The 18,570-nt window shown below is 38.1% G+C and overlaps 1 protein-coding gene and 1 long non-coding RNA gene across 10 annotated transcripts in view; one reads left to right on the forward strand and one right to left on the reverse strand.

Annotated features, from left to right (window-relative positions):
• Window positions 1–18,570, reverse strand: part of LOC105499299 (phosphatidylinositol 3-kinase catalytic subunit type 3) — a 563,324-nt gene that overhangs the window by 352,783 nt on the left and 191,971 nt on the right. For all 9 annotated transcript variants that reach the window (XR_011616915.1, XR_011616923.1, XR_011616919.1 and 6 more), the window contains 2 exons: window positions 4,544–4,623; window positions 4,217–4,271 (listed from right to left, as the gene is read on the reverse strand). The gene's annotated coding sequence lies outside the window, so the exon portion shown is untranslated. The remainder of the gene's footprint in view (window positions 1–4,216; window positions 4,272–4,543; window positions 4,624–18,570) is intronic.
• LOC139360030 (uncharacterized) overlaps window positions 1–18,570 on the forward strand; it is a 33,946-nt gene that overhangs the window by 848 nt on the left and 14,528 nt on the right. Inside the window, exon 2 of the long non-coding RNA XR_011616927.1 lies at window positions 8,482–8,587. This is a non-coding gene — a long non-coding RNA (uncharacterized lncRNA). The remainder of the gene's footprint in view (window positions 1–8,481; window positions 8,588–18,570) is intronic.

Raw genomic sequence — 18,570 nt, forward strand, 5'->3', positions numbered from 1 at the left:
TACTATATAACAAACTACCCCAAACTGTAGTGGTTTAAAATTTAATTTTGATTTTACTCACACTTGTTTGGGTCAGGAATTTAGAAAAGGTTCAACTGGGTGGTTGAAGGGGCTGGGACAGCTGAAGCAGGAGGATGCACATCGAATACGGTATCTTCAATTACTTCCCTGAAGCCTGGGCTGGGATGCCTGACTGTTGAGTCTTTCTGACGGCTAGGAGCTCAGCTGTGGCTGTCAGGTGGAGAGCTAACACTTGGTCGGGCAAGATGCTATAAGACTTCATACGACTAATCTCAGAAATGCTAGAATTTTATTCTGCTACATTCTGTTGGTCAAGCAAATCACCAAGAAAGCAGAATTAGACTCCGCTCTCAATGACAAGAATAGCAAAGAATCTGTTACCAGTTTAATCTACCACAGGTTTGTTGAGATGCATTCTATGTGAAGGGCTGGCAACTCCCTCTTTAGCTGCTGCTTTTTTCACCTGGTCTTTACATAAACACTGTATAGAATAGATATGGTAGTAAGATTAAAAGCTATGCCTTTCTTTTGCCCAGAGTTAACCAATTCTTATCACCTTGAACAAGTCATCTAATCTGTGTGTGTGTGTGTGTGTGTGTGTGTGTGTGTGTTAGAAAATGTAGATTGTTCCTAGGTTTCAGAAAGTTAGAATTCCCAAATGCAGAGTATGTAAACCAAACATAGCCTACATGTTTGTTTGGTGTGAGCTTTGCTTTGATATACGTATACATGTATATTTGTGTACATACACATATACATACATATGTTAAAGAACATATCTACTTAATTGACATATTTAAAACTGAGTGATGCTATATAAAATTCAGAAGATCTGGTAACAGTAGACATGCATTCCAACATGGCAAGAAGTGCCTGGAATTGAGGGTCTGGTGCCTTCTTTGGATGGCACACACACTCTCTGGTTTGCTCACATCAGTAACATATGTCTCAGGAAAGGGACAGATTAGCATCAGAGTTTGCTTCTCTATCACATAGTATAATGGTTAAGAGTACACAGATGCCGGCTTTCATGGCATATCTTCAAATCCTGGCTCTGCCACTTACAAGCTATGCTGAAGACAATGTTGAAAATGAAACCTGCAGCAGCAGACCACCCACATCAATTTTCAAGGAAAAGATTAATCTTGTCCTTGCCCCAACTGACTGACATTTAACAGCAGAAACAATAGCCAACACCATAGACTCCTCAATTGATTCTGCTTATACCATTGTAACTGAAAAATTAAAGGTGAGAAATCTTCCAGTCAATGAGTGCCAAAATCATTGCACCCAGATCAGCTGCAGACAACAGCAGAACTTTCTACAGAAATTTTAAATAATTGGGATCAAGATCCTAAAGCATTTCTTTGAAGAGTTATAACAGAAGATGAAACATGTCATTACCAATACAATCCTGAAGACAAAGGACAATCAAAGCAATGGCTACCAAAAGATAGAAGAGGTCTAGTCAAAATAAAAGTGGATTGATCAAGGGCAAAGATCATAGCAACAATTTTTTTTTTTTGGAATATTCAAGGCATTTTGCTTGTTGACTTTCTGGAGAGCCAAACAATAACATCCACTTATTATGAGAGTGTTTTGAAAAAGTTAGCCACAACTTTAATAGAAAAAAACCCAGGAAAGATTTCCCAGAGAGTCCTTCTCCACCAGGACAATGCTCCTGCTCATTCTTCTCATCAAACAAGGGCAATTTGAGGAGAGTTTTGATGGGAAATTGTTAGGTATCCACCTTACTGCCCTGATTTGGCTCCTTCTGACTTCTATTTGTTTCCTAACTTAAAAAAATCTATAGAAGGCACCCATTTATCTTCAGTTAATAATGTGAAAAAGACTGCAATGGCCTGGTTAAATTCCTAGGACTCTCACTTTAGGGATGAACTAAATGACTAGTATTATTGCTTACAAACGCATCTTCACCTTGATGGAACTTATTTTGAGAAATAAAGTTTATCTTTTAATTTCATTTTTCCACAAACTATTTCAAGTTCCCACATGTTTATTTTTATTTTTCTGAGATCTGGCAGAACACACATAGGTTTATTACATGTAGTAGAGAACATTTCTGATAGGAAGGTTCACCAGTTCTCTTTTGAATACCTTAGAGTAGAAAACTTACTTCTATTTGTGACAATCTTGTAGTAATTCATTCCATGGTTATCAGTTCTAGTTTCAGAAAGTTCTTTCTTAAATTAATACTACACAAAAGGTATTGCATCATCTCTCCATGTAACTGAATCTCCTCATTTCTGTGCAGTTTCATAAAACTTACATTCTGTATTTTTCCTTTAAAATCTATGTACTTCCCGGTTTTATCACTTAACTAATTTTTTTTTAATTTCACGTGTCAGATCCTGTTCAAGAGGCCAAGAATACAACAATGAATAACACCCACTTCCTGCACAACAGAAGCTTAGAGATCATTGTGCATGTATTATAGGATGCTACATGCACTGTCTTTTATATTATCCTGTAATATACCCATAATTACCCATAATACTGCCTTTTATTTCTCTCGTGTGTTGTCATTTATTAGGTGCATCTGCTAGCCTTATATTGATTGATCCACAGAAGAACTCTGTGAAATAAACTTTATTATTTAGAAATGAGATTTTAGAGTTTTAGAGATAAGAAAACTGAGGTTTGTGCACTGCTTTCTCACACCAGCCCTCTGACCCATCTCCAGAGCCTAGCATGGGACTGGGTACACTCAAATAAAGGAGTCAATCAATAAACTACATCTGAGCTAAGGAGGGTCTGGAATAGCTCTGGTCAATACATTCCCAATGCTGAGCCGCCAGTTCAGGAAAAAGACAAAGTAGCCTGAAATATGATTTTACAATACTTAGCATGGACACAAGTGCTTAAAAAGTGAAGAAATCAGCAATTATCCACATGCTTACTCCAAAATATTCAAACCCAAGTTGGTCCTTTTGCATCTATTTGATTGTTTTATGCTATGAGTAGTACAACTCTGGATGAACAAAGCCTATAGCAGAAGTTAGAAGACCTGGCACATGATTGATCAGAAAGATCATTGAATCTATGAGTTCAAGCTTTTGTACCTTCCTATTTAGCTAAGTAGCCCTCATTGGATCTATAAAATCCTTATCAACAATGTCAGGGACATAATGGGAACTCAAGAATAGCTTTCATATAAATTAATAAAACAGGATGCTTAAGAGAGAGTACAAATATAAAATCATATTGTCATTTATATTATACTCCATCAACATGGAATTACAGTAAAATTACACTTTTCCATGACTAAGGCAAAGTATTTGATTATGACTTGGAATCTCCTTTTGAACCCTAAATTTACCCTATTTCCAAAGCAACCACTAATTCTGTCTGAAGATTCTTCTTGGTGCAATTTATGTACTGCCATGAGCTAGGAATTATGTTGCAAAAAAAGAAACCAAAGTTACCTAATAAGTAATAGAAAACTTTGACTAAGTCACCCTGAAAATGAGAAAAGGACTGCCCTTGAACCCTTAACAATACCTGGACACTTCTGAATGAATGTCTGTTTGGCACCTGTACTTTTAGAAACATTTTGCAAGTGCAATTGATATTAGAGGTCCAATCTCCCCAAAAAACAATTTAGGATGATCCCTGGGCTAACGTGCACACTCAAAAACTCAAATTCTTAGAAACTAGAAATATGACCACTGAGCTTTCTCCCAGCCTGTCCCATGTTGATCAAACCTAAGAAACCCTCATTGTTTCCACATGACTCGACATAGTCGGGATCAACAGTCTAGGATTTTCCTCAATAAGCTTGCTAGGTAAGTCATCAACTGAATTCACCTTTTAATGAAACTGCACATAAAAAGTGTGCGAACAACAAAAAAGGTGAGCACTAAATCCTGAATCCCTAAAGTTTAAATCAGAAAAATAATAAGACCTGGAATAGTTAGCTTCGATGGGATATAGCACTAGAGGGCACTGCTAAGATGAGGAAGTTTTCAAAGACATATCTTCATAACTGGGAAGGCAGGATACCAGAGATAGACCTTTTGAAATTCACTCTTCCATCTATGGAAAGCCACAAGTACAGACAATCCTGGGGACTCTTCAGCGTTCTTTCTCCACAGCCTTCTTTCAGAAATATCAACTGGAAAGACACTGCACTGATAAATCCAGCACCTTACATTTCAGCGATTCTTTTACTTACTAGCTGTGTGAGCCCGATTCACGCTTTTCATCCCCGTGATCCTCAGCAGCTGTATCTGTAAAATAAAGAGGGTGGTTCTGATGGTCTCTCAGGACGTTTTGAGCTCTAAGGTCCTTTGAATCAATAATTCTCCTCCCCCGGGATGTCCAAGAGTTTAATGATTCACCAAACTTGGTGACAACTTCTTAGAAACTGCTAGGTGGAGGGAAGAATGAAGGCAGCAGGGGACTTGGTTCAGAAATACTCTCTCAATGTTTTAGAGCTTGGTAGGGGGCTGTGATTGTTAATATTAGAGTCTATGAATAGGGTTTGGTGACATACACATACCTCTAGGGTGAAGATTGTGTCTGTCCATCTGGCACTCAGTTAAAGGTAAAGAAGACAATCTACCATCAATCAGTGAGAAACTGGAAAGAAGAAAGGATTGGAGGGGGTAAAAGATTGTAAGAAAAAAGATTGTAAGAAGTCATGAAGATGTATAGTATTCAAAAAACCAAATAATTCATCTTTTATCATATATTTATTTAGCCCCTTTATGTGCAAATAATTAAAAATGCTGAAAAAATCTTCCTATTAGAATTGTGCTTTATCATTTTAAAGGCAGTTTTATTTTATAGTTTCAGTATTGTTTTAACAATTGTTAAATTGTTTTTAATTTAATAATTAAATTTTTTCATTTAATTGTTTTGATGGGGCACACATGGCACAGTAGCATTTTTCCTGCTTAAAGGAAGAGGAGAGCAAAGCTCAGAGAGGTTAAGTGAGGTTAATAAATATTGAAGAGCTAATTAACAAGTCAGGATTAACCTTCAGGTTTTCTTATTCCTATTTCTTGTGTTCCTCCTATTAAATCACAAATATGACCATCTGCTCCCACTACAAGTTCCTGTATTTGTCCTAACAAGCTGGGGGTCTTGGGCCCCACCTTATTGAGGCACCCTTTCCTTCATTTGGCTACTTGAGAAGGAAGACTGAAGATAAAAGTCATACAGGAGTTTAGGCTTTGCCCAATAGGAGATGGAAACGTGCATTTTTCTCCCCAAGCATTAATGCACCTTTGAATGCATCACAGAAGGACCATAGATGAAGAGGCTGAAGCTGGGCTCCTGGATTTGACACTAGCTTTATATCAGTTTCTTCAGGCCTAATACCTGTCAAATATGTGATGACACTTGCCCAGTCCAATGTAGAGCTTTTTTTCTAGTATCAAATCAGGTGGAGTATGTAGAAGCCCCTTGAAAACAAGGTGTGAACCCATAAATGTGTGGTGTGTTTATTATGGTTGTTCAATGTGTGGCTGAAAGAATAGATGGTAGCCAATACTGGCTTGACTTCAGGCTCGGGGATCAAGCAAGTCCAGAGGAGAGGGATTTGGATCCATTTCCTAAACAAAGAAGCAAAGTCCAGAAGCAGCTCAATGCTTAGAAAATAAGGAACAGTTGGTCTCACAGCTTGGCCAGGCAGGAGGGTTGGCACGGATCCTCAGATCATCGTGCTCTGCCTAGTGAATTGAGTGGGCCTCACCAGGGGCTGGATGTTAGCCTCCTTCTGGCTCGAGAGAAGCAGTGGGGGGTTGTGACCACCTGTTCTCTCAGAATGTCATTGTACCTCTTGCACATTTTCCTACACAGGCAGACAAAGTCCAAGCCAGGCCCTTGGAAAAATCACAAAATAAAAAAACTTCTGCCTTCATTCTTCCTCATTTTTTCTTCAATATTCCCATTTCCTCAACTCACAGTGACTTTCCAGAGATGCCCAGGGGCCCCTGATGGGCCACAAGCCTGACTCTAGTGACCTCCCAGACTAGCCTGTGGAGATATCACCATGTGCCACAGACATCTCTGTTCCTCACCCACAAATTCACTGACTTGGTACTACCCCCTTTTCATCCTCCTCTCAGCAATTTGCCAGCTGGAAGTCTGAGCTGATAAGTAGCTTGCACTGAAGAGCTTATAAATGACAATCAAACTGAAAAGTAACTCCTCTCATGAATTCTAGTACATTAACAATAGGCTTTTAAATAACTTTACCAAAAGAAAAAAAAAGAATGAATGAATGCCAAATGGATCACCTCCAAAACAATCAATGGGATCATAGGGTTGCTATTTTGAGGCTAAGTCTTAAGTAGAATTAAGAAGAATTCTCCACTAAAAGCCTCTCATTTCTTGATTCTGATAGTTTCCTTTAAAAATTAGAATCTTTAAACAGCAATCAAAAAATACAACTTATGTATGTATATACGTATATATTATATATATTTCTTTATCATATAATATATATTTATTTTTAAGATTATATATAGTAGCTTTTATCAATTCCAAATAGTGAGTAGAAGGCTATATTTTTTAGTTAAAAAATAAGTAAAATGTTCTGTGAAAACATCAAATGGACAGCACAATATTAATAAAACAAGTGGCTCTATGGCTGATGGCTGTAGAGAGCTCAGAGCAACACATGTAGTAACTCTGGCCGTGAAGCTAGATTAATTCTGCTTCATAAACTCTTCAACAAACCAAGACCTGATGTCTTGTCTTGACCCTTAGTGGCCTCACAGACTCTCAAGTGTGTCAGTCATCTCCAAGAAATCATCTGAAGGCTTGAAACCTGCCTAGTTGCTCGATACCTTGGTACTTGCTCTGTATCCTCTCTACAGAATGATCCATACTGGACAGAGACTCACAGATGCAGCCTATAGTGGACATGTATTTTCTTTTAAACACCTAACATCCCTTCTTTAGATAAACTCTCTCATTCCCATGCCATATGGTTTTAGTCAGCATCAGCTCAGGTCCTCTATGAAGCAAACATCAAGCCAGCAATGGAAAACAAGGTATTTATTGGAGAAAATACCTCTGAAGGTTAAGAGAGAGAGCAGGAATAAGGCAGGGAGAACCTTCATTCAGACTACAACATGAGTTTGACATCTATAAAAGCAGAAAGGGGAGGAGGGATTGGATAGGAAGGACCTTAGACTACAGTGAAGTTATGAGAGTGTCTCAGCTAGGCCAGTGGGAAAGTCCTTGGACTCATGAGAATTTGCTAAGGAATCCCACATCGGGCTGGAATGACTGGGTTTGAGTATCCCCACCATGCTTAGTCATTGGCTGGGAGCAGCCCAATGAAAACATGGCCTGGTGTGAAAGACACAGTGGGTCCCTAGTGTGGCAGCTAAAGTCTGTCAATCAGCTATGCTCCCTACAGCAAGTTCTCTGAAAGAGAGATCTGAATGGTACACTTCCACCACTGCCGTATAATGGGACTGTCAGTCATACAACCCAATTCACAAACAGAGGGAACTATCCAAGCAAGGCCAATCAAAGCATTTCTCTAGAGTTGATATGCAGACATTAGCAGGAACCAGCTCCTTTTTCCACCGGGGAATCTGAAGGAGGTGAATCCAGGGCTGTCAACTTTCCTTAGCACATGCAGAATCCAAACTACATCAAGGAGAAAATATGATCAAACCACAGAAGAAAACAAAGTTCAAACTGGGGAGAAAAGGGAGTCCTGAAGTTAGAAGCTGCTAAATATCATTTTTCCCCCTTATTCTAGTTTGCATTGTATTTCTGCCACAACTAAAAAGTTCTCTGCCTAATACCTAATAGTGCTTTCACTGTAATTATCATAGTATATTAGAGCTTGAAAGGCCTTTAGAAGTCATCTAGCCCTTACTGCACATTGCAATAACTTGAGCAACTTGGTTTTGATACCAAATGCTGGACCCCATTCTAATCTAATTAAATCAGAATATCTCTAAGTGGAACACATGAATCAGTTTATTCCTTTAAATTATATAGGTGATTCTGATGTTTATTCAGGGTTCAGAACCAATGGTCTTGTCAAATGTTCATTTTGCAGATATGAAAGCTGAGGTTTAAACATAGAAAGTGATGGGTCCCAAATCCACAGGAGATAGAGCCAGGAGTTAAACTCAAATCCCCTTACTTCTAATCTGATGCCCTTTATTAAAATTACCATGTGACATTTCAGTTGAGAAACAAACATTTCTTTCATCTCTGAGTAAAAATCCTTTGTTCTTTTTTTAAAAAAATGTTTAATTCTTGTGAAAAACCCTCTGTTCTTTAAGAAGCCTAAGTTACTGTCTCTCCTGATACTTAGAGTTATTTATATATTTATCAAAACAGGAAGAAGTTACCAGTCCCAGAAACAAGAACCAAATACAAAGCAGAGATTGCATTCCCCCACCAGCACAAGTAACTATACCACCTTGCTATCTGATGGGAATCCATTCTGCCCCCTTACAGCTGTCAGCTGCTTATCCCTGAGAGGAAGTGGAGAGGGATTCCAGACTGAACCAAGCCATCATGTTGAGCAGCAACAATTAAGAAAAGACGATTGTTGGCTTTCTCTGTAAGTTACTCTGATATATAACAGCCATTGGGTTTCAACACCGATATGAACAACTATCTCCTTTGCTCTTACAAAAAAAAAATAGTGATTCCTACAACTCAATTGCTTTTATCAAATTGGTGTTCTGAAAAGCCACGCTATTGTTGAGTCTTCTTTCCACAGGCATTTCATTGTCATTAAACACACCATCATTCAAAATACTCGTAGAAAAAAGCGGAATGCAAAATGATCAGTGTGGTACAATCATAACTGAGTAAAATGAATAGAAAAATGATGAGTTAACGATGAGCATGTCTAGGTTGTGGAGTTAGAAGTTTAGGACTACATGACGGGGGCAAGATGAAGGATACTATGAACAGAATGATGACAAATGGTCTGAGGACAGATATCAAGTTCTGAGCCAGTTATTCCAAGGTAAAGGAGAACAGCAATGGTGAGTAGACCCAGGGGGATCTGGAAATGATCAAATCATGGAAAAATTGTTTAAGTCAATAACGCAATGACAGTTATACCAGTAATTTTTTGAAGGGTGGAGAAGATAGCATTTTAAAATGACCCAGGACCAAGAATCCCTGATTCGATTATTAACCCAAATTATAACTTTAGAAAAGACATTTTACCTGGCTCTGTTCTATGTTTTAATGCTGTTGTTGAATGGATTTCATGACTAACTAAAGGCTTATGATGATTATTGGTTTGAAAAGAAAAATTCTAGGGGATACTCTCTAGGGCTTTTTTCAGTCTTTTAATTCAATGATTCCATCACTCTAAAATTCCTCTCATCTCTCAAGATTTTCCAAGCAAGTGGTCCTCTACTTAATCTTTGTTTGAAGTTGGGCCTTTTGTCATCATGTGGATGGTGAAAGTGACCTTCCAGATCCAGAAGATATTCACTTATGGGGTAATTTTGATCACAGCACACATTACTTCTATTGCATCCTGTCTACCGACTTCCATTAGTTACCACATGTTGAATAGCTTTGAAATGCCCTTGCTTTTTTATTTCAAATTTTCTGCCTTTTTCCTTGTTGTTAGTGAAAGTCTACTTTTCCCTAATAACTCAACTTCCCAAAACAAACCACTGCCCATGACAGAAGGTACACTCAAGCACAACGTATTGATTATGTATTTCCAGGAGAATGCTTTTCCCCCCTTACCATTTTGCCCCGGTAGAGCTTGGTTTTTACCTGAGAATACAGTGTTTGTGCCAAAAGTACTCTTCCTGCAAAAAGTTACTTTTGACATAGCAGTGTGCACAGGAATAAAAAATAATTGCACTTTGTGATAGAGAAGTAATGCTTTTCTGCTTTTATGGAGAGCAAATTGGGCCAGATGTTCTTTCATTTCTGTATTTGCTTGGTTACTTATTAGTTCCCTAGGAGAAGAATGGAATTTCTAAAAGGTGAAGAGAATAAAAGAAATTTTTCCAATGTGTATTATCAAGAATGTGATAACTCACATCCAAGAGGCCATAAAACTCTCCTATATTAGATAGTGTGGTTGATAAAAATACCAATTATGAAACCAGAGTCGGAAATAAAAATTTGAGTCCAGTTTTTCTCTTATTTACAGTTCAATGCAAATAATGACTGAAGACGTGCACTCTCTACTGAAGAACTTACAAAACATGCAACATGAATTAATGAAAGGTGATAAGTAGAGCAAGGAGTTTTGTAGGAATTACATAACAAGCAGAAAATCTCTAGTACCCAGGAACTTAACAAATGCCAGCTCTTTCTTTTCATACACATCAAACACCTGTCCCTGCCAACTGACAGAGAAGTTGCAGATTGGCATAGGCTTGGGGAGGTAGGAAACACAATACTGAAGGCTTGAGGTGATCTCACATAGGTAGGTAGGATTTCTAAAGTCCATTACCAGGGAACTCTGGCAATTGTCTCACTACGTAAACAGTAAAAAAGTAATAATAATAATATCGTTTAAGTCAAAAATAATGGTTTGAATCTCACTTTCCCTTTCCCTTCTTTTAAACTTTGATTGTGACTAGCTCTATTTTTTATAAATCTCAATCCCTTTATGCATTGAAAAAAGGTTAATATTACCTGCCCTACTTTTTTTTTTTTTTTTTTGTGAGACAGAATCTTGCTCTGTCGCCCAGGCTGGAGTGCAGTGGCGCAACCTCAGCTCATTGTAACCTTCGCCTCCCAGGTTCAAGCAATTCTCCTGCCTCAGCCTCCCAAGTAGCTGGGATTACAGGCACTCACCACAACAGCCAGCTAATTTTTTTTTTCTTAGATGGAGTCTTGCTCTGTCGCCTAGGCTGGAGTGCGGTGGCAGGATCGCCATTCACTGCAACCTCCACCTCCCAGGTTCAAGCAATTCTCCTGCCTCAGCCTCCCGAGTAGCTGGGATTACAGGCGCCTGCCACCATACTCGGTTAATTTTTGTATTTTTAGCAGAGATGAGGTTTCACCATGTTGGCCAGGCTGCTCTCAAACTCCTGACCTCAGGTGATCTACCCTCCTTGGCCTCTCAAAGTGCTAGGATTATAGGTGTGAGTTACCGCGCCTGGCCTACCTGCCATACTTTTATAATGGTCTTGTTTTATCAAAAGCGATACTTGACATAAATGAATTTTATAAAATGTAGAGGGCCCTAGAAATAATAAAAATTAATAACATTTATCACACAAGCACACATTGAGAGACTGGGCTTGGATCATGGGGCACAATTTTGAATAGCCTGGCTGTTTCCCTCCAATTGCTTGCAATGAAGCAAACTGGGAGAAGAGAGGTAAGTGAGGTTTCACAAAAGAGGTGTCGTAAAAGCAGGTTCTTGAAAGATAAAAAGTAGCTCACCAGTCACAGAATACAGCAGGACTGGGAGAGGAATGGCTGGAAGAGAGACTTAAGAAGATTCCGCCGGGCGCAGTGGCTCAAGCCTGTAATCCCAGCACTTTGGGAGGCCGAGACGGGCGGATCACGAGGTCAGGAGATCGAGACCATCCTGGCTAACACGGTGAAACCCCGTCTCTACTAAAAAAATACAAAAAACTAGCCGGGCACGGTGGCGGGCGCCTGTAGTCCCAGCTACTCGAGAGGCTGAGGCAGGAGAATGGCGTGAACCCGGGAGGCGGAGCTTGCAGTGAGCTGAGATCCGGCCACTGCACTCCAGCCTGGGCGGCAGAGCGAGACTCCGTCTCAAAAAAAAAAAAAAAAAAAAGAGGATTCCAAAAGGAGAAATAGCATGAACTATAATAAGTTCAGTTCAATCAAATATATATGCCCAGAACTGAGTAACCAAGATGAATATGATATAGGTTCTGCCCCTGTAGGTAAACAAGGTCAATGTAATGTGGTATATCCCATGAGAGAAGCATGCCTAGGGTGTTGCTGGTGAGTCAGTCAATACGCAAAATGTTAGTCAGGTGACATGAAGATGTAGATCACATCTCAGACCAAAGCACCAGCTTGTATGAGGACATGTAATCTGCAGGGAGGAAAAATGGCCAGTTTAGGGGAGTGCAAAGAGCCAGCCAATATGTTTTATTGGTGGTAGTGAAAAATACAGATGACTTGTGCATTGCTTTCAACAGAAATTAACGAGTTTATTCTTTATCCTGTGGGTGATAGGATATAGAATGAAATACTCTAAGCAGATAAATGGTAGTGTTCAGAAGAATACTTCCAGAAGCAGTAAGTTGGCTGTACCAAGATAGAGAAGACTTCAGCTGTGAAAATAAACCAGGACGAAAATGGTGATGACCCAGACTAAAACAGGCAGGAGAAATGGGGTGAACAGACATATTTTTCTCATCTATCAGATGGAGGTGAAGTTCTTCCATAGTATCTTTTGAATGTATTAACTAATATAAACATTTCATTTTTTTTAAGTTGAAACTCCCTTGTCTTTTAATAATATAAAATCAAAATAGTAAAAATATGGATTAAAAGGATGGATATATATTAATTATGAGAGCACCAACTGTTGAAACATCTGTTGACCTATCAGTGGTTTAACCCAATAAAAGCTTGTTTCTTGTTTTTGCGAAGCCCCATGATGGTGGTGGTAGGGCAGATGATGAGATCCTTGGCCACAGGCAGTTACTCACAAACATGGGTCCACAGAGGCTTTGACATCTTCAATACATGCTATTTCCAAGACTGCCTTGGGTGTTGAAGTCCAGATCACGAAGGAAGAAAAGAACTTGCTTCTGCATCACTGCTCACATTATAGCCATTGACAAGAACCAGCCACATGGTCACACTTAGATACAAGGGAGTCTGGGAAAAGAATATGGTACAATGTGTGGGGGACACCAGCCACCTCTGCGACAGCAGGCATTATTACCTAGGGTGGCCACAATCTCAGTGTGCCCAGAATTTTCTAGTTTGGGCACCGAAAGTCCCTTGTCTTGGGAAATCCCCTCACTCCCAGGCAAACTGGAACAGTTGTTATACTATTAGTTGAAAATAAATTAAAATTTAAAATAATCATTTAGAAAGTAGGCAAAATTGCCTTTACGTGCATCCAAGAGTTTTACAGATGGTACAAAAACCTGAGTAGGTGATTGGAAACATTCATTTTGTTTTTATAACCTCAACTTTTAGATACAGGGGGTACATGTGCAGGCTTGTTACCTTGGTATATTGCATGTAACTGAGGTCTGGGATATGAAGGATCTCATCACTCAGGTACCAAGCATCATTTTTCAACCCTTACTGTTCTTCCTTCCTGATCTAATGGTCCTCAGTGTCTACTGTTATCATCTTTACATAGAAGAGTACACAATGTTTAGCTCCCACTTATAAGTGAGACCATGAAGTAATTGGTTTTCTGTTTCTGCATTAATTTGCTTAGGATAATGGTATCCAGCTGCATCCATGCTGTTGTAAAGGAAATGACTTTGTTCTTTTTATAAAAGCATAGTATTTCATGTTGTATATGTACCACATTTTCTTTATCCAATCTACTGTTGATGAGCATGTAGGTTGATTCCATGTCTTCGCTGCTATGAAGAGTCCTGTGACAAACATATGAGTGCGTGTGTCTTTTTGGTATAACAATGTACTTTCTTTTGGATGTATTCCCAGTAATGGGATTGTTGGGTTGAATGGTAGTTCTTTTAAGTTCCTTGAGAAATCTCCAAACTGCTTTCCACAGTAGCAGAAATAATTTACATTCCCACCAACAGTGTATAAGCATTCCGTTTTCTCCACAGCCTCTCCAGTACCTGTTGTGTGTAGCCATTCTAACTTGTATGAGGTGATATTTTGTTTTAATTTCGATTTGCATTAATTCAATGATTAGTGATGTTGGACATTTTTTCATATGTTTGTTAGACATTTGTATGGCTTCTTTTGAGAAGTATCTGTTCATATCTTTGCCCATTTTTAATGCTTTTGCTTGCTTGATGGTTTAAGTGACTCATAGATCTGGAAATTAAATATTTGTTGGAGGCATCGTTTGTGAATATTTTCTCCCATTCTGTAGGTGGTCTGTTTACTCTACTGATAGTTTCTTTTGAGGTGCAGAAGCTCTTTAGTTTAATTATGTCCTACTCGTCAATGTTTGTTTTTGTTGTAACTGCCTCTGGGAATTTAGTCATAAATTCTTTCCCTAGGCTGATGTCCAGAATGTTTTTTTTTCTAGTGTTTTTTCAAGGATTCTTATAGTTTGAGGCATTACATTTAAATCTTTAATCCATCTTGAGTTAATTTTTGTATACGGCGAAATGTAGGGGTTCAGTTTCATTCTACTGCATAGAGCCAACTAATTATCCAATCACCATTCGTCAAATAGGGAGTCCTTTTGCTTATTTTTGTTGACTTTGTCGAATATCGGATGGCTGTAGGTGTGCAGCTTTATTTCTGTGTTCTCTATTCTGTTCCTTTGGTCTATGTGTGTTTTGTACCAGTACCATGCTATTTTAGTTACTTGAGTTTTATGCTATAGCTTGAAGGCAGTTAATGTGATACCTCTGGTTTTGTTCTTTTTGCTTAGAATTGCTATGATCATTCAGACTCTTTTTGTTTCCATATGAATTTTAGTTTTTTCTAATTCTGTGAAAAATGACATTGGTAGTTTAATAGGAATAGTGTTGAATGTGTTGATTGTTTTGGGCAGATGGTGATTTTAACAATACTGACTCTTCTGATCCATGATCATGGAATATTTTTCCATTTGTCTGTGTCATCTATGATTTCTTCCAGCAGGGTTTTGTAGTTCTCCTTGTGGAGATCTTTCACCTCCTTAGACGTATTCCTAGATATTTTATATTTTGTGGGTATTGGAAATAAAATTGCAGTCTTGATTTGGCTCTCAGCTTAAGCATTATTGCTGTATAGAAATGTTACTGATTTTTGTACATTAATTTTGCATTTTGAAACTTCACTGATGTCATATATCATTTCCAAGAGGCTTTTGCAGGATTCTTTAGGGTTTTCTAGATACAGAACCATATCATCAGTGAAGAGAGATTGTTTGACTTCTTTTTTTATTTGGATCCTTTCATTTCTTTCTCCAGTCTGCCTCCTTCTGGTGAGTCATAGTACTTCCTGTAATATGTTGAGTAAGAGTGGTGAGAATGGGCATCCCTGTGTTGTTCCAGTTCTCAAAGAGAATGCTTTCAGTTTTTGCCCATTCAGTATGATATTGGCTGTGGGTTTGTCATAAATGGCTCTTATTATTTTGAGGGATGTTCCTCCAATGCCTAGTTTCTTCAGGGTTTTTATCATGAAGGGATGTTGGATTTAATGAAAAGCTTTTTCTGTGTTAATTGGGATGATCATAGGGTGATATAGTTTGAATTTTTGTTCCTGCCCAAATCTGATGTCGAATTGTAATCCTCAATGTTGAAGGTGGGGTCGGATGGGAGGTGATTAGATCATGAGGGCAGATTTCCTTGTTTAGTGCTGTTCTCATGATAGAGTTCTCATGAGATCTGGTTGTTTAAATGTACAGCACTTCCCCCCACCCCCTCCGCCTCTCTTTCTCCTCTTCCAGCCATGTAATATGTGGCTACTTCCCCTTCACCTTCCACCATAATTGAAAGTTTCCTGAGGCCTCGCCAGCCATGCTTGCTGTACACCCTATGAAACCATAAAATCATGAACAAATTAAACCTCTTTTCCTCATAAATTACCCAGTCTCAACTAGTTCTTTTTTTTTTTCTTTGACAGAGCCTTGCTCGGTTACCCTGGCTGGGGTACAGTGGTGCAATCTTGACTCACTTCAACCTCTGCCTCCCGAGTTTCAGCGATTCTCCTGCCTCAGCCTCTTGAGTAGCTGGGATTACAGACATGCACCACCATTCCTGGCTAATTTTTGCATTTTTAGTAAATACAGGGTTTCACCATGTTGGCCAGGCTGGTCTCTAACTCCTAACCTCAGGTGATCCACCCACGTCAGCCTCCCAGAGTGTTAGGATTACAGGCATGAGACAGCGCAACCGGCCTCAGGTAGCTCTTTACAGCAGTGCAAGAACAGACTAATACATATTGTTTATGTTTTTAATTTAGTTTATGTGATGAATCACATTTATTGATTTGCATATGTTGAACCAATCTTACATCTCAATAATTAAGCCTACTTAATCATGGTGAATCAACTTTTTGATGTGCTGCTGGATTCACTTTGCTAGTATTTTGTTGAGGATTTTTGCATTTATGTTTATCAAGTCTGTTGACCTGTAGGTTTCTTTTCTGTTTTCATGTGTCTTTGCCAGATTTTGGTATCAGGGTGATGCTGACTTCATAGAATGAAGTAGAGAAGAGTCTTTTGTCCTCAATTTTTTGGAATAGTTTCATTAGAATCGGTACCAGCTCTTCTTTGTATGTCTGGTAGAATTCAGCTGTGAATTCATCTGGTTCAGGGCTTTTGTTTGTTTGTTTATTTTGGTAGGTTTCTTATTACAGATTCAATTTTGCAACTCAATATTGGTCCATTCAGGGTTTCAATTTCTTCCTAATTTAATCTTCAGAGATTATGTATTTCCAGGAATTTATTCATTTCCTATAGATTTTCTAGTTTGTGTGCACAAAAGTGTTCATCGTAGTCTCTGGAGAATTATTTGTACTTTTGTGGGATTGGTTGTAATGTCATCTTTGTCATTTCTGACTGTGCTTATTTAGATCTTCTCTCTCTTTTTTTTTTTTTTTTTTCCTGTTAATCTAGTTGGTGGTCTACTGACCTTGTTTATCCTTTCAAGAAACCAACTTTTGGTTTTGTTGATTATTTGTATGGATTTTGAGTTCTCAGTTTCATTCAGTTCTGCTCTAATTTAGTTATTTATTTTCTTCTGTGTGTTTTGGGGTTAGTTTGGTCTTGTTTTTCTAGTTCCTCTAGGTGTCAAGTTAGATTGCTAATTTGAGATCTTTCTAACTATTTGAGGTAGGCATTTATTGCTATAAACTTTCCTTTTAAGACTGTTTTTTGCTGCATCCCAGAGGTTTTGGTATGTTGTGTCTCTGTTTTTATTTATTTCAAATAATTTTTTGTTTTCTTTCTTAATTTCATTGTTTATCCAAGAGTCATTCAAGAGCAAGTACTTTAATTTTTATGTAATTCTGTTGTTTTGAGAGATCTTCTTGGTTTTGATTTCTGTAAGTCCAGAATTTGTTAGTTTTCTGCTTCAATGATCTGTCTAATGCTACCAGTGGGGTATGGAAGTCCCTCACAATTATTAATAATATACATGTCTAAGTCTTTTCATAGGTTTTGAAGTACTTGTTTTATGAATCTGGATGCTCCAATGTTGGGTGTATATATATTTAGGATAGTTTAGTCTTCTTGTTTAATTGAAACCGTTATCATTATGTAACACCCTTCTTTGTCTTTCTTCTCTATTACAGGTTTAATGTCTGTTTTATCTAATGTAAGTATAGTGACCTCTGTTCTTTTCTATTTTCTATTTGTGTGACAGATTTTTCTCCAGCCATTTACTTTGAGCCTATGGTTGTTACGTGTGAGATGGATCTCTTGGAAACAGTAGATGGATGGGCTTTGTTTTTAATCTGACTTGCCACTCTGTGCCTTTTAAGTGGGGCATTTAGACCATTTACATTCATGGTTAATATTGATATATTAGGTTTTGATCCTATTGTGAAGTTGTTAGCTGGTTGCTTTTTATTTTCTATTGGGTGGTTGCTTTACAAGGTCTGTGGGCTATGCATTTAAGGGTGTTTTTGTGGTAGCAGGTATCATTCTTTCATTTCTATTTTTAGAACTCCCTAAATAATCTCATGTAAGGTTGTTCTAGTGGTAATGAATTCCATTAGCACTTGCTTGTCTGCATGAACTTTTATTTCTCCTTTGCTTATGAATCCTAGTTTGGCAGGCTATGAAATTCTTATTTGGAGTTTAAGAATTCTGAAAATGGGCCCCAATCTCTCCTGGCTTCTAAGGTTTCTTTTGGGAAATCCACTGTTAGCCTGATGAGGTTCCCTTTGTATGTGGTCTGACCTTTTTCTCTAGCTGTCTTTAAGATTTTTTTCTTTAATGTTAGCCTTGGACAGTCTGACAACTATATGCCTCAACAATGTTCATTTTGTATGCTATCTCACATATTTAGTCTGGATTTCTCATATCTGGATATCTACCTCTGAATTATTCCTTCAAATATGTTCTTCAGGTTGTTTCCCTTTTCTCCATTTCTCTCAGGAATGTCAATAATTTGTAGGTTTGGTCACTTTACATGATCCTATATTTCTCAAAGACTTTATTTTTCAAAATTATTTTTCCTTTATTTTTGTCTGTCTGGGTTAGTTCAAAAGACTGGTCTTCAAGTTCTCAAATTCTTTCTTCTTCTTTGTCCAGTCTATTAATAAAGCTTTCAATTCTATCTTAAAATTCCTTGAGCTTTTCAGTTCCAGAAGCTCTGATTAAGTTTTTTGAAGATATTTATCTCTTCATTTCCTGGATTGCTTTAGAAGTTTCTTTGTGCTGATTTTCAACCTTGTTGTTAATCTCATTAAGCTTCTTTCCAATCCATGCTTTGCATTCTTTATCTGTTATGTCCGAGT

The sequence above is a fragment of the Macaca nemestrina genome, chromosome 19, assembly GCF_043159975.1.
Source record: "Macaca nemestrina isolate mMacNem1 chromosome 19, mMacNem.hap1, whole genome shotgun sequence".
NCBI classification, from domain to species: Eukaryota; Metazoa; Chordata; class Mammalia; order Primates; family Cercopithecidae; genus Macaca; species Macaca nemestrina.